Here is a 16,750-nt window from a genome sequence, read left to right on the forward strand (position 1 = left end):
AGCAGGTCAAATTCTTTGCCTTCCGGTGGTTTTAAACCATCCAGAAGGCGTGGCAGGGTGTGCTCTGAGACAACAGCACCTGGAAGTAGTTAGTGGTTATGAGTGGCTATTATGTAAAGCAATCCAATTCAACATTGTCACTTGTCATGAGTTGCTATTTTTGTTTTCTGAGTTTCGTCTGTTTTGTGTGCGTAAAGTGTGAACTGACATGTTTATGACACCGATTTAGGCAAGTTTTTAATATACATTTATGTTTATAATTTATATATATATTTAAATGTATATTTTTAATTTTTTTAGATATAATTTAGAGCTTTTTTGCCCGTATTTACAATGTGAAACAGTGTTGACGATGTACTGAATGTCCCGTTTTCTGCCAGAGCCTTTGTGGATTGTATGAACATAGTAGATGAAAGTAAGCCTCATCCTTCTCTTCCAAATTTACTGTGCAAGCACAAAGATGCAAAAACTGAGTACATGAGACATTTATCTGTTTCACAATATGATACAGTAGAATGGTTAACTGGATGTGAAGTGCACCAAGACTTTTGTTGGCCTTGTTTATTATTCTCCAAAGAGAAAGGTGTTTGGAATAAGTACAGGTATTCTGATCTTAATCATTTAGCCACAGCAGTGCAAAAACATGAGTACTCCCAACTACATGTTCAGTCATTTTTAAATCTTAAAATGTTTGGAAAACAAAGAATTGACACTCTCATTGACAGTCAAAGAAAAATTGAAATTAGCCATCATAATGAACAAGTAAAGAAAAATAGAGACATTTTAAAAAGATTAATTGATGCTGTATGTTATTTGGCTAAGCAAGAGCTTCCTCTGAGAGGTAATGATGAGTCTGAAGATCCAGCTAATCAAGGAAATTATATAGAATTTTTAAATGTTCTCCGTGAGTATGATCCTCGTTTAGGCAGTAATTTAAAGGCATCGACCTTATTTCGAGGAACTTCTTCCACAGAACAAAATGATATCATTAATGCTATATCTGATGTGGTTAAAGATGCTATAAAGAAAGAAATTTCTTCTGATACATCTGTGGTCATTCTTCTGCATGAAACTTCTGATGTCATGTCAAAATTGTAGTTATCAACTGTTTTCCATTTTGTCCATAATGGGCAAACACATGAAAGGTTCATTGGATTTACAGACGTAAGTAATGATAGAATGTCTAGTGGTCTTTTTAAACATGTAGTAGTAGTGGCATGTGATGCAAGAAAGCAACTGTATGAGCTTATGCAGCATCAGCCAAAAAAAAAATAAATAAATAAAAAATGTTGTAAACAGAGCTGAGGAATTTAATATTAAGGATGAGTTAGTTGGCCAAACTTATGATGGTGCCTGTGTCATGAGTGGGCATATTAATGGGTTGCAGAGTAATGTTATCGAAGCCTATCCTTTAGCAATATTAACGCATTGCTACACCCACATTTTGAACTTAGTTCTTAAGCAAAACCTCTTGAATATCAAGGAATGTATATTGTTTTCCAAACTATCAGTGGATTGGCAGCATATTTTTCTAAATCATCAAAAAGAGTAAATGCTTTTCAACATTTTGTTGCTAAAAAATTACCCTCCATCACACCAATTAGATGGAACTTCCAGTTTAACAAACACAGTAAAATGTCAAAGAATTCAACTTATTGAATTTTTTGAACGCATTGTGGAGAATTCTGGGGAATGAGACATAGATACTGTAATCAAAGCTCATGGTTTTTTGTATTTCTTGCAAGATTTTCAAACAATTTTGTTGCTAGAAATTTTTTTTCTGTTCTGTTTGGTTATACTGATGTCTTGAATAATATACTGAAAACTTCATTCTATGACATATTGTACTGTTGTGAAAAGTTGCATGATACTATGAAACAGCTTAGGAATGACTAGGAACATGGGTTTGATAATATTTGGGTTTCTGCAAAGGAAAAGCATATGGTTGAGGAGCTGAAGCCTAAAAGACGAAAAGGATCTGAAGAAGAGGAGAAGAGCACATGCCTTTGATTATACCAGGGAATAGTCAACCGCATGTGCCTGGAGATGGATACTCTTCACTTTGGAAACTTGAATTTTTTCAACTCCTTTGTAGTGAAAGATATGATCAGTATGCAAAAACTTTTCCTGATGGTATTCTAGAAAAATTAAAGGATTTCTACAAATCAGTTTTTGACTACATTCGCTCGAAAAATGAACTAAAAGTACTCTTTTCTTTTGATAAATTTGCGAGGAAACCAGTGCATCCCTTATTAAAATTCATGCAAGAAAATCAGCTTCAGATTGCATTCAAGGAAATTTATAAATTAGCAGAACTTATCATGACAATTATGAGTTTTACTGCTACAGTCAAGTGTTCTTTTCCAGCTATGAAGAGAATACATGCATGTTATAAAAGAACACAAATGCAGGAAAGGTTATGCGGCCTAAGTTTGCTTGGCTTTGAAAAGACATTGCTGGTGGAACTGAAAAAAAGGCCTTCATTTTATGATGATGTGCTAACACAATTCCTAAGGCAAAACAGGAGATTGGAACTGGTGTATAAATAAATAAGTAAATTAAACTAAATGCAATTAGGCATAATATTTTAAGAATGTAAGATTCTATATCTGTATAATATCACTGTAGATAAACCATAGATAACTCTTAAAGAAAAACTACAGTAGTAGTGTGAAAGGCATCATTTCATCTGTATTTCATATTGTGCTCATCCTTCACAACAGGTTGCCATGTATTGCACTACCTTGAATAAGTAACAATTCACTAATAAGAGAAGACTATTGTTACTTATGCCCACCGATGAAAAGCCAACTAGCTTTGAAACAGTGCCATCTGGGTGGTGGTGGTGCCTGCTGAGAATTAGTAACAATAGTCTTCTCTTATTAGTGAAGCGTTACTTATTCAAGGTAGTGCAATACATAGCCAATTCATTGTGAAGGATGGGTACAATATGAGATACAGATGAAATGATGCCTTTCACACTACGATTGTAGTTTTTCTTTGAGAGTTGTCTGTGGTGTATCTACATTGATATTATATAGATAAATAAATAAGTAAAATGAGTTTTTTAAGCCTCTCTTTGATTCAATTCGGTAAAATAATATTTTCCCAAGTGATTACTTTTTCAAATTTCTGTGCATATTATATGGTTGTATTTAAAAGTAACAAAATACATAACTCGTGCCTCACTCTAGTATTTGCCAATGATATTCTAATCTTCTCACCATTAAGCATAAACCCTCTGTTCTTCTCACATAAATGGCACGCATGACGCATAGTTATTGTTTATTTGAGAGGGAACCTTTATGTTGTCCGAAATTATGGATTGTATAGTTAAAATTATATTAGTTAGTAAATTAAAGTATTAAAAATTATCCTACAATTAATTGCATTGGACCAATTAAGAAGAGCGTTGCTGTGCTATGCACTCTTAAAACTTTCACACATCAATAAAAATGCAATCGTACATTCAGATTAACATGTGAAATTTTGTAGCACAGGTTGCATAAAACTCTTTCCCCCCCCCCCCAATAAAAGCACACCCAACCTAAATGGGCACGTGACGCCACTGGTGTGTGTATATATATATATATATATATACGGTCGGACCTCTCTTTAAAGAACATTCCATATAGCAAAATTTTCTATTTAGCAAGTTTTTTGAATTCCCTTGGTCATTGCATTGAAAATAGTTTCCGTATAATGAAGAAAATTTCCATGTAACATACTGATTTCAAGAGACCTGGGTACACATTGCAACTCTGGCCTTTAGACAATAGAGCTAATGCTGTAGAAAGCATGAATAAAGAGCTAAAAGGATTAAGAATTAATCCCTTTAGCTTTTAAGACTTAAAGGGTTTAATTCTTAAGAGCATGAATTAAGAGTTAAAACATTCCACAATTTAGGGTTCCTGTTAAACCTATACAACCGCATTTACTGTACCAAAAAGTCTTGATATTCAACTGCTATATGTGTGGCCACAGCCAATGGAAGATTAAGGCATATTCCCGATGTGGACATTGGCTCTGGTCAGTCTGTTTTCTATTGTTAGCACCCTATTAGAGAATTAGTGGGTGAAGTTGATTTGAGACCAAAACATGCCGATATCAGGGCCATTAATAGAAGAAAAGCCTGCGGAGTACGCATGTTTTCTGGGGCATAAAACATTCCAAACCATTCTGTTTGCTTAGACAAATTTAAAAAGTGCCATGACTTAACTCGAAAAAGTTATTTCTGATGAAGGTGGGGTTGTAATCGAAGAAGACATTTTTATGAACATTTACAGTAAAATCCAGTTTACAACAAAAAATAACCAACTATTTTATGAAATAATTCTTAAAAGTGTACTACTATATTGTGCACCATTGTGTATGTAGTCATTTCTTAATATGTATGTATTAATAAATTAATTATTTAAAATGTTAGAAATTTATTCATTCTCACTTATTTCTGATTTATTTTCCAGCTTTTACTATAATTTCTGAATGTTGAATTACAGTATTTTTTATTTTTGAAATTCATATTTCTTTATAACAAAATTTCTGTTTAACGAATTTTTTCAAGTGAATGATCAATTTCGTTATATAGAGGTCCGACTGTATATAATTTTTTTTTTGTTATATAATGTGCAGCCTGTCTTTTGGACTAGCTATATAACTGGAAGATAACAATTAGAAACGTATAGCTTCAGCTTATCATTATTGTTTGGATGCTAGCCCTTGCTAACACATACATTCAATGTATTCTGTTATTAATAATTGGCCTTAATGTATTAAATTTATATATATAATATGCTTTTTTTTGTAGGGCTTAAAACTTTAAATGACTAGCCTACTACTTTTGCTGTTATAAGAGCTCATCATTTGCATATGCATGCTATAGATGGCAGTGTTTTTATCTATCTGTGGAAGCAACTTTGGCCAAAATTTTCCCACCTTTAACGACAAAATTTTGAGACAAAAATGGTTATGCCATTTTTGTCTCTGGTTGTGTTAGGTGCTATTTTTCTGGTCATGTTGAATAGGTTTTCATCAGCACATAAAGCTTTTAACTTGAATGCATTTTTTAAAACAGGAAAATCTTTTTCTGACCAGAGTGCATGAAGTTTTCATCTACTTTCCTGTATCTTTCTTGCGAGTGTTCATAAAACAAAACTGTATGTTCTTATGCAGACATTTGAAGATGTCTGTGTTAATAAAATTTCTGCATTTCAGATACCGAATACAGTAGGTAATATTCTTTCTTTAAGCTTGGCATATAATTTTGAAATAATAATGGGATTCTGTGAATAAATATTTAATACGACTTTTTTTATACAAAGCATCTGTATCTCACATTACTGTAATTTTTTTGTAATTTATTTTCTTCTTCTTCTATACCCCCTTTCCCCAGAGGCCTGAAGATGGGATTCAGCAGAACATAGCCAAATAACCCCAGGGGGCTCGTATCTGGTGGGTATGGGCTTGGCACACCCAGGGTCCTGAGCTGGATATCATCATTCTTCTTATTCCTCTTGATTACTCTCTCTCTCTCTCTCTCTCTCTCTCTCTCTCTCTCTCTCTCTCTCTCTCTCTCTCTCTCTCTCAGAGTAACCTGGGATTTTTTTTTTTTTTTGGCTGGTGCAGCATAAGCCTCAGGCTTCCTTGCATCATATGGCTAATAATAATATATTAAATGTAGATTGATGTGATAACACTTCATCTTAAAACAAAGTCATAGGGTGTGACAGTGTATTCATTTCATTTAACTTTCAGATAATTATACAACTGCTGCTACCTTATATTTACATATATGGAATTAGTGCTTCTTTTTGAATTCTAATCCAGCGAAAACATTTTCTCATTAAGTGGTCCACAGTTAACAGGGTGTCATGTGTGATTGCCTTAACAATAACTATAGAGCTGTCTAAGTATAATTATTATATATATAATTATATATTTTCTGAGCAGTGCAGACAGGCAGCCAGAGTAGGTCATGGGGTCTTGTCAATGATATACAGGAATTTTGTGAGCAGGGATAAGGAGGTTATTATCTCTTTGTGTATACGGCAAAAGTCTGGAAGCTCATTTTAGGAAGGATGTAGAGCTGCTAGAACAGGTACAGAGAAGGGCAACAGGACTGATGAGGGGAACAAAGGGATACTCTTACGAAGAAAGGCTTAAGTTCTGCAAATTGCAGCATCTGGAGACTAGGCACCTGTGTGATGATCTGATTGAGGTGTATAAGGCCTTGAATGGATTGAGCAGGCTGAATGCTGATGGGATTCTTGCTCAGATTACAAACCTGAGTGGGCATAAACTGAAATTGAGGAAAGACAGTTGTTGAATAGATGTATTGAAATTTTCCTTTAGCCGGCAGGTAGTTGATTGCTGGAACAAATTTCCATCTGTCGTTATGATAAGTTGATAGCTTAATTAAATTAAATTCAAGGAAGAAGTGGACAAACTTTTGGAGCAAATGGATGGGTGAAATGGGAAGGGGTTTTTTTTTGGCTGATGCTGTATAAGCTTGCTTTCTTGCATCATATGTCTCTACTAATGCTAATAAACAGAAATTATTAAAAAACAAATTCTGACTTAAATCATAAAAAAAAATTACTAAATTTAGTACAGGCAGTTCTCACTTTACTCGAGTTCCCGGGTTTGCAAGTTTTTTTCCCCAAGTATCAAGTATCAACAATTGAAAATATGAACATTAATTTCAAAAAATGAATGTTAAACATTCATAAATACTGCACTCCAAACCACGTGCGTAGCTATACAATACAGTGTACCCCGCTTTACGATATTAATCGGTTCCAGAAACACCACCGTATTGTTAAAATATCATAATGTGAATCCAATAACACAGTTTTTTGGTAATTCATTTCACAATCTCAGAAGTTGAAATTTTCGCTGTATAACTAAGCTATTTATCTCTTTAAAATGTCATTTTTAAGGTCACAAGTGTGACCTTAAGGCCATATAAAAGGTCATGAGCATGGTTTATAAATTGTATTAGTTACCAATTCAAATCATTAAAATACACTACACTTTCATCGTTATCATATGTTCTGTTATAAGAATCAATTTTAAACGCCTTTGTGATATTTTTCTAAAGCACATTTCTGGAGGTCACAACCATAAAACAATAAAAACAATTTGCACTTTCCAGTTTATTGGGCTTTTCTGTTACTGCAAGCAATTATAAACGGGTAGTAAATTCGATCTTCTTCCATTTGCGAAAATACCGATAGCTGGAATTGTGTGGTTTTTACGTTATTATGGTGAAATGTGTTTCCCCTTTACTGAAATCTTCAATCATATAAAAAACTTAAATAAATTTTCAGAATCTTCTCTTCGTTCCTTTTTTGAAGCTTCGTGAACTTGTTACTTCACATGAATTAGTTGCAATTTTTGTGTGTGCCATTAAAAAATGCTTATGCATGCAATCGTGAAATTTATAATTAAAAGAGATCTTCTTGGAAACAAATGGCTCTTGAAACATTTCTGAAGAAGATGACTCCTTGTGCAACAAACCAATGAGTGCCGAGCCAATAATGAGTGATCAACGAGTGTACATTTAGTCGATGATGACTAAGAATAAACATTCTTTAACATTTGTAAAAGTCATAAATAATTTCTCTATTATTATAATTTACTTGATTTTACAGACTACATTTTCATTTCTTTTGACAAATTAATCATTGTTTAAACATAAACTAATTAGCTAACTAATTTCATTGTTGAGAATGTAACCCCTATTTTTAACCTTATGTCTATGGGATTTAAATTCCCACTTTACGAGCGTGCGCTAGGAACGAATTAACTCATAAAGTCGAGAACTACCTGTAATTAATAAAAAATTATAATTTATTAAAAATGAGTAAATGGTGCTTGTAGTTTTAAATTCTATAGTAACTTGTTACATCAGTACCTCACTGCAATGTTTTTGCCAGTGTAGTATGCTGTTTCATTGTTAATAATTTCGTGATTTTGCCAATGAATTGTATTGTGAATCAGTCTGTAAAGATTACAAAGGCTATACTAAAGAAAGGCATCTTTTATATAATTCATATTTCTAAATCATAATTTTTCAATATTTCATTAATGTAAGAGAAATGTGTAACTAACAGTTTTTACAAAACTGTTATGGCCCTAATAAAAAACTTTATTAGGACCATCAGCCCTAATAAAGTTTTTGATAGGATATGATTTAAAAAACTGTCCTCAAATCTTGGAGTGATATGGGCAACGGATTGTGCCGATGAACATGCCTTTCCATTTCATCACACAGATGCTCAATTGGATGGAAATCTGGAGATTGAGCTAGCCAGAGCAGATGCTTGAGTCTCCTTGTATTCCTCAAACCACACTCTTTCACACATTTGATGCAGCAGATGGTTATCATCTTTAAAGTAACCTTATCCATTGGGATAAATGTGAAATTCTGCCAGGTGTGTCTGATCTGCAGTAATGTTTAGATATGCTCTATCATTTGTGGTGCCCTTCAGTGGAATCAAAGAACCAAGGGTATACCATAAAAAATCAGCAGGATGGTTTTTGTGGGATACCAAACTATTTATGTCATATGCCACACACAAACCTTTTTGATCATGTAACAGTTCTCCATATGTGGATTGTCTGTTGGCCAAATGCAGTTGTTTTGGTTATTGGCATAATCAGGTAAATGAAACATGTCTTTGCAAGACATGTTTCATTTACTTGAGAAAAAAAAAAAAGTAACATTGAAACATTCTCCATTAGCAGTGATGGCATCTTGATATTATCACATATCGATAAAGATACAAAATCTGGTTAAATGATTTACATGTAATGTCATAACAAAACATTAACCTGCTAAGCCAATTTACAAACTGACTTATTTGGCCTTCATGATGTGAACAGAAGTGGCTGTCCTTGACTTTAAACACTATTAGCGATGAATCTATCAGACTTATTGTTAATAGAGTTGAAAGTCTCCAACTGCATCCACTTAATTCACCATCTGGACATTGAAACTCTAGTTCCATCAAAATTACCAGAGTGGGAGAGAGAGAATATAAGCCAAGATTACTGAAGATTAAAAAAAAAAAAAAAAAAAATTGCATAGCCCATTTTCACTAAGGATGGGGCTGCTTTACAGGGTATTCTTACAATTTGTGCAAATATGCAAACTTTTCAATCATACTGTATTTGGAAGTATAAATGATGATAAAGAACTGATGTATATCATCAGTTCAACTTTTTTTTTTTTTTTTGAAAATGAAAAGTGCAAATATGCTGGCATCACTATTCAATGTTTAGTGGGAAAAGTGTCTGGTAGCAAACAACCACACACAAACCTACCTTTATAAAACCAAATTTAATTTGTATATTAAAATATAGTAAATTTAATACTTATTTTGTAAGTGTTCATGTACATTCTTCAAAGTTTTACAACACTGTGTTCTAAATATGAATACTAAAGGAGTCCATTTTTCTCTTACCTTTTTCTATCAATATCAACTAAGTTTTACAGTAGTGATTAATGAAGATTGGGAATTCCTAATATAGCCTATATAGGAACAGAAAACCGTAGGATTATACTAATATGCAATGTGTTTTTAATTTTAGATATACAGTGGCGGAAAAATAAACTGCATCACTTGTGAATTTTGCAAATAATGTGTTTTGCGCTGCATTGTGGGTTGCAGAAATGTTCAAAATGCATTTGTTACATGGGATATATATCTCTGTGAATGAAATCCAATAAATAGACTCTACCTGATATACCTAATTGCCATAAATATCTTCCCAAAGGGTAAAATGTGTAATTAATGGAAATATGAGAAATCATGTAAATGGCAATCATGACAACCAAACATACATTTTATTGCATTTATGTGTACAAACTGAAATTTAATAATTACAGCCTTGCAACGATCTAGCATAGAGTTAATCAACTTTTGGATATACGGTTGCCCAATTTCATGGTATCATATCCTTAAAATGCTCTCCTCCTGCTGAATCTTACTTGTTGGCTTCTTCTGAGCAATTCTAGCACAACGTTATATACCAGCAATTTTCAATAGGGTTCAAATCCGATTGTTGCCGGGTCCAGCACTGTAATGCTAGCATTTCTGAGGTATGGCTGCACCTTAAGGGAGAAAAATGAGGGAAAACATTGGTGTAAGTATTTTTTAGCCTTGTGAGACAAGAAAACAAACTCATCATTAAATGTAAATAGCATAAACTTACCAATTTTGCTGTGTGGCAAGGTGCTGAGTCCTGCTGAAAGATGCAGTTTTGGATGTCTGTGTGGTGATCCCTAATAATGGGTTTCAGGCACTCCTCCAAGATAGCAGTGCAGGTTTCTGCATTCACTGTTCCGTTAATAAACTTAATTCGGCCCACCCCTTTGCTTGTTATGCATCCCTAGACCATCTTGACCGGTGGGGAACTTTACAGTTGGTGTTATGCATCAGGATGGTATGCCTCCGATTTTCATCTTCTGACATATCGCTTCCCATCCGAGCCATGTAAGTTGAATTTCGATTCGTCAGAAAAGTTGACGGTGTCCCATTGCTATTTTGTCCGTGAAACATGTGTTTTAGCCAAAGCAAGTCGCTTCTTCCTGATTTGTTGAGTCAACAAAGGCTTTTTCTTGGGCCAATAGGCATGCAGACCACACTCCGAAAGCCGTCTTTGGATAGTTCATGCACTTGTTTCAACACCAGAGGCCATCCCAAAGTCCAGTTTTAGATCAGGAGGACTAGCATGGTGATTACAAAGGCATTGCCATTTCAAATATCGATATTGGGAAAGCATAGTCACTCTCTTACGGACTGATCCAGGTCTTCTCTTCACATCACCAGTTTCACACTTTAATTTCAGCACCCAGATACTGTTGACTAGTGGCAACGTATTATTTTATCAGTGATAGCATGCATAGAAAGCCCTTCCTGAGACAGAGCAACAGCTACACTTTTTTTTCTTGGTGTCAACTGAACGTATGGAGTCATGCTTACACCTCCGCAAAACAGGATACTAATGAGCGTGTATACCCTTCCAACGCCGTATTTACAGAAACGGTTGATGCAATACCTTGCAATTACTGTGTGATGCAATAGAAGCATTATCTGATGCAATAACTTTGCTTTGCGACAAACAAAATGACTGTAATCAAACAATCTTATACATTTCACTATAAATGTTATTTTTTTAAGGTGCTGCAGTTTTTTTGTCCGCCACTGTTTTATATTTTTATTTATATAAGATATATAATTTATGTAATATAACACTAATTTATATAAGATATATAAATTTATATAAGATATATAAATTAGAGAGAGAGAAGCAGAAAAAGAGCGGAAAAACAAATAACGAAGACAGAAGAGGACATAGAAGAAACGAGGTAGGAATATGTGATAAAGTTTTTTATAAAAATTACATTTTTATAAAGGGCAAAAATAGTCAAAATTATGAGCCAATAAATAATAAATTTAGACCAGTGTCTTGAAGACTGCAAAAAATTTGAAATATTAAAAATCACAAGAAATCAACCACAAAAGAAAATCAACCACAGTCTATTTAGACTGCTGCATCCATTCTTTTCAAAGAGCCACCAGATACAACAGCCTTGATAATTACTGCATTTTGAATGTAATGCAGATTGTGGTAATTTGTTAATGTAGACAGACTAACTAAAACTGTTTTTTTTTTTCTCTCTCTCTCTCTCTCTCTCTCTCTCTCTCTCTCTCTCTCTCTCTAATTTGCATATCTTATACTTTGCACAAAGTGTTGTTGGATATCACCACCTCATGCGGCCACTTACATTTGTGGTTTTATGTTTTTATTTCTCTCTTTCTTTCTTAATTTATTATTATTATTAACTTTATATATATATATATATATATATATATATAAAAAGTTAATAATACATATATGGAAAACTGCTGTAGTTTTGTTGTTATTGATTTTTAGTCATATTGTGCTGCACTGCTGTGATTTTAATATAAATGAGTACTGTATTTTATATCAAGGACACTTTGAAAAATTCCTACACTTTAAATAAAATATTTTACTAAAGAAAGACTAATAGTATTAGAGTAAAATCTCGTTAATACAAACTTGGTTTATAAAAAGTACTCATTTATATGAACCATACACTATTCCTCTGAGAAAGGATAGGCTTTTCTATGTAAATATATTCATTTATTGCAAAATTCGGTTAATATGTATTACAAAGTCCGTTTTCACCCTGTGAGAAATAAATATTGTTATTTTATTTTTAGCCAGCGAGTAGTTTGTTGGTGGAACAGACTTCCATCCCTTGTTGTGGAAGTTGATAGCGTAAATAAATTTAGGCTCAGCTGGACAGGTATTTCGAACGAACGGAGGGGTGAAATGGAAGTGTTTTTTTTTTTTTTGTTTTTTTTTTGGCTGATGCTGCATAAGCTTGCTTTCTTGCATCATATGCCTCTACTAATGCTAATGTTAATTTTGTACATTTGTTAAAAATCTTGGTGCAGCTGTCCAATTCTTGCCACCCGGTTCCCTGCTTCCCAAAGGATGGCACTGCCTTATTAGAATTTACTTTTGTGTAAACAAAACCAGTTTATGGTAGCAACAACATAAGTGCACTCTGAAAAACATCACTGTGGAGGATTCGCTGTTAAATTAACAAAAGAATAAAAATAGTTTTTCTAAGTTGTTTACATACACTCCCTCGCTCTCCATGGGATTAAGGTCAGTTGCAATTGTTATGCCAGTTCAAAGAGTCTTTTGCTGCAACAGATCTATTTTTTGTGCCATTTTATCTGAGCTGATGTCTTTTTTTGGAACTTGTGTCTTTAAATTAATTTAATGTTTGTTTATATTAAATCTCATCTAGCAGTGTTATGGGCACAAAATGTAAATGGACAGAATTAAACCTGGAAATTGTGGGGTGGTTCCCATCAGACTGGCAGACGGCAGGCATTCACCTAATTCAGAAGAATCCCTCTAAACCTCAAGAACTTCTTAATTCATATAGGCTCATCGCCCTACTCTCGGTGCTGAGTAAGGTGTTTGAACATCTACTCCATCAAAGAATAGACAACCACTACAGTGCTGCACAGATGCCTGCTCTGAATCAATATGGCTTCAAGCCAGGAAGATCAACTGTCAACGCATTGGAAAATCTCATCAATGCAGCCAACAACTGTGACAAAAAATACCTCCTAGTTATCTCAGTCGACTTCGCCGGGGCGTTCGACACGACACCCTTTGGTGACAGAATGTCCTTGGCTGACTGCAACAAGTGCAACTCCCTAACAAACAGAAGCGTAGTAGTCCAGGCACGTTACTGCCAGGTGAAGAGGAAAATCTACCAAGGCTGTCCCCAAGGCTCTGTTCTTGGGGAGGTCTGCACTCAGGCCTATGCAGATGATCTATTGCTAATACTGACCACTGACTCAAGGGCTCAACTTGTAACCTATGCAAATTGTGCCCTCACCACCCTCATGGGCTGGGTATGACTCAACCATCTCACAATATCATCCACAAAATCTCAATCCATCTTGCTAAACGGCTCCCTGGTGTCAACAAGACCACCACAGATCAAGATCCATGGCATTACAGTCAAACTTGTCACTGAACTAAAGAACCTAGTTTGTTAAATCAGATTCCTAAAGCACCTAGGAATAATAATAGATAAGAACCTATCCTTCCTCCCACATCTGAACTATATACGAAGAAAGATCAAGACCTACATGGTAACGTGACCAGGATGACCTGCTGAGACTGGGGATTGGAAAAATGCATACTGGTTCTCTTTTATAAAGCTGTATTCATTCCCGAAATCACTCATGCCTCTGGGGCATGATTTCACAAGGCCTCCACCGTAGTCAATAAGAAAAAATTTGAGTCCATTCACAGGCCAATTCTTCTTAATATGACCCGAGCATGTAACACAGTACGCATGCACTTCAGGTTCCCCTTGACCTGGAGGTCGCATGTGTTAGAATGCTCTACCAACTCAGTAGGGACAAACCCGTTACCTATATCAACCATGCAACAGATCCATTAAGCAACAGACCCAACGAGAAAAGAAGACTTCTGACCTACCTATAATAAATTTGGCAGGAAAGGTGGACAACCTCCACCAAAGGAGAAATAACTCAAAAATTTATACTGGGCATCAACAGAGTACTTCCCAAGTCCCCGACCTGGTTTTCACCAGGATTACAAACTACCTATCTTCTAACTGGACACAGTGCCATCTGCAGCAAGCCCGCCATGCTAGGCATCGAAAGCAATCCTCTATGTGTCTGTGGCTCCCAAGAAACCTGGGACCACTAGATGTTCGACTGCCATCTGTACAAAGACCTCCGGGCCCTTCCCATCACTCAGCTCCAGTACAATTCCAGGAACACTGCCTACTTGATGATGAACAGAACTACAAACTATTCACAAAGTTTGCCCAAGACTTGTTCACAAGGTGCAGAACCCTACCACAACCAAGAAACTTGGCAACCACTTAGCATGACCAGAACAACCTCATCACTACGAACCCTGCGCTGAACCTCAGCCTGAACAGCAACACTGGCAAAACTGAATAAGAAACAACCACTATCCTGTGATCGAAAAAATCTGATCACAAAACTGAACAGACTCATCGCCTCCTCTACAAAGATCTGTTGTAACAAACATTAACTTAGACACTCTCCCATCAGGACCAAAACTGCATGTGACTAACTGTGTGCTGGTTGAAGCGAAAACTGATGTCTCCTCCTCTTCCTCCTATAACACAAGACAAACACCGAAATGGACTCTCCAATCAGACCGCAGTTATTCTGCCACCTCTTCAGTTGGCAGCCCAGACTGGACACCTGTGAAACCACTCTGGTGGCTGAAGCCAAGACTGAAATTCCATCTTCTTCTTACCATGATAAGACAAGGAAATCACCAAAGCAGACACTCTCCAACCTAGACTTTGACTGCAGCTAAGCTGCCACCTTGCCAGTTGGCCATCTGGGCTGGGCAGGGCAGGGCAGCTAACCTTGCCCACTTTCTTACCCTATCCTGGTGGGGGCAATTTCTTGTCTCCTTCCCTACCTGCCACTCCCCCCCCCACACACTTTCTTCTGGTGAAAATCATTGGGATCGCCTTCTCTTTCGTCTCCATACTTCTGACTTTGCTCCCAACCTTCAGTCTCCCTCCCCCACTCTGTCTGTACTCTAGCGCCCGTCCCACACGTCCAAATTTAAATATGACAAAATTAAACCATGCTCACCATTCTAGGCTTTTCCAATTCTAGCGTTATCTCCCTTTTTTTTTTTTTTTTTTTTTCCCCATAGGCCCTAGCCACTGAAATCTCAGGAAATTAGGTGGCAGAGCCTGCCAGAGTAAAACAAATTACTGGTGCACCTGGTCTGCCTCCACAGGGCTTAGTGTGGGCAACATTGGGACCCACCAGGGGCCCAGTGGCTAAATGGCCAGAAGAACAATGGTACACCACACTACATACCACAATATCCATAAACTTTCTCTGTCCTGTACAATGTACTGTACCACGACAATGTAAACTATGCAGAGATAGGGGAGACCCCTGGTGCCATTAGACCCTAAACATACTATACACACTGCCATCTAATAAAGATGCCCAAAATGCATTGAGCATAACAGAGAATGTGTTGGCCTGCAGGAACATTGATAAAGAAACAACTATTGCATTTGATAATATCTGTGCTGTAGTTAAAAATGCATATAGGACAAAAAACTGTGCAAACAATATTGGGTTCTTTCTTTAAATTAGATTAATTTATTAAAAAGTTAATGGTTTGTATGTCTCCTTTTATATTAAGTTTGCAATTCTTTTTACTGCGATACTAAAATATTATATCACAGTAAATATATAAATAAAAATATATATCAAAATATATACTGTACAATATTTTCATTTCCATTAATTGCTTTTCTCTTAGTTTATCTTACAAATAAAATAAAATCTCTAAAAAATGTGCTATTCCTATTACTGTATTGTTAGACAAGGCTTTTGTTTTTATTATTTTATTTTATTAATTTAAATTAATTTACTTTGTAATTTTTTGATATTATTTTTATTATTATTATTAGATAATAATAAATAATATTAAATAATATCAATTATGTACCAAAAAAAAAAAGATAAAATTTTGACACTTTTGGGGATCTTGTTACTACAAACCTCATTATTACAAAACATGAAAATTTAGGTTCCTTTAACTTTGCATTAATGAGATTTCACTGTAACTACAAATTCACCACATTTCATCTGTGTTACTAGTGGAAATAAATGCTTATAGAGGACTGGGCTTATTTGGACTCCTTAGTCTCAAAATATCCCTCTCCTCTGCTCTCTGTCTGTAAGAAGTAAACGATGTTTCATTTTGAGAAGGGAATGGGTTTTTTAAGCTAAATTTGTCTTGGTAATCAATAGCAACAAACACAGTGGACCCTAACTAAGAATTAATAGAATATACAGTATGCTGAATGATAAATATAAAATTTAATGCATTGATGTTTAAAGAATTACAACACAAATTCCCATCATCAGAAAGGCAGACTAGCCATTCTGTTAATGGGAATTTGTATCATAATACTTGAAATGTCAATGCATCAATTTTTATGTGCATCCAACAGATGCAAATTGGTCTCAAATAATTGGTCTCAAATTGTAACCTTCCACATTACGCATTCCACATAAGGTATAAGGTATGTTCGTGTCAGACGGCACCTGGGATTTCTCCCATCTCCGCGTGTGTTTCA

The 16,750-nt window shown here is 35.2% G+C and overlaps 1 protein-coding gene across 1 annotated transcript in view; it reads right to left on the reverse strand.

Moving 5' to 3' along the window:
• Nucleotides 1–16,750, reverse strand: part of LOC150079619 (secretin receptor-like) — a 122,792-nt gene that overhangs the window by 31,453 nt on the left and 74,589 nt on the right. The window lies entirely within an intron of this gene.

Source organism: Mastigoproctus giganteus, chromosome 10 (assembly GCF_048544385.1).
Source record: "Mastigoproctus giganteus isolate SK-2022 chromosome 10, ASM4854438v1, whole genome shotgun sequence".
Lineage (NCBI taxonomy): Eukaryota > Metazoa > Arthropoda > Arachnida > Uropygi > Thelyphonidae > Mastigoproctus > Mastigoproctus giganteus.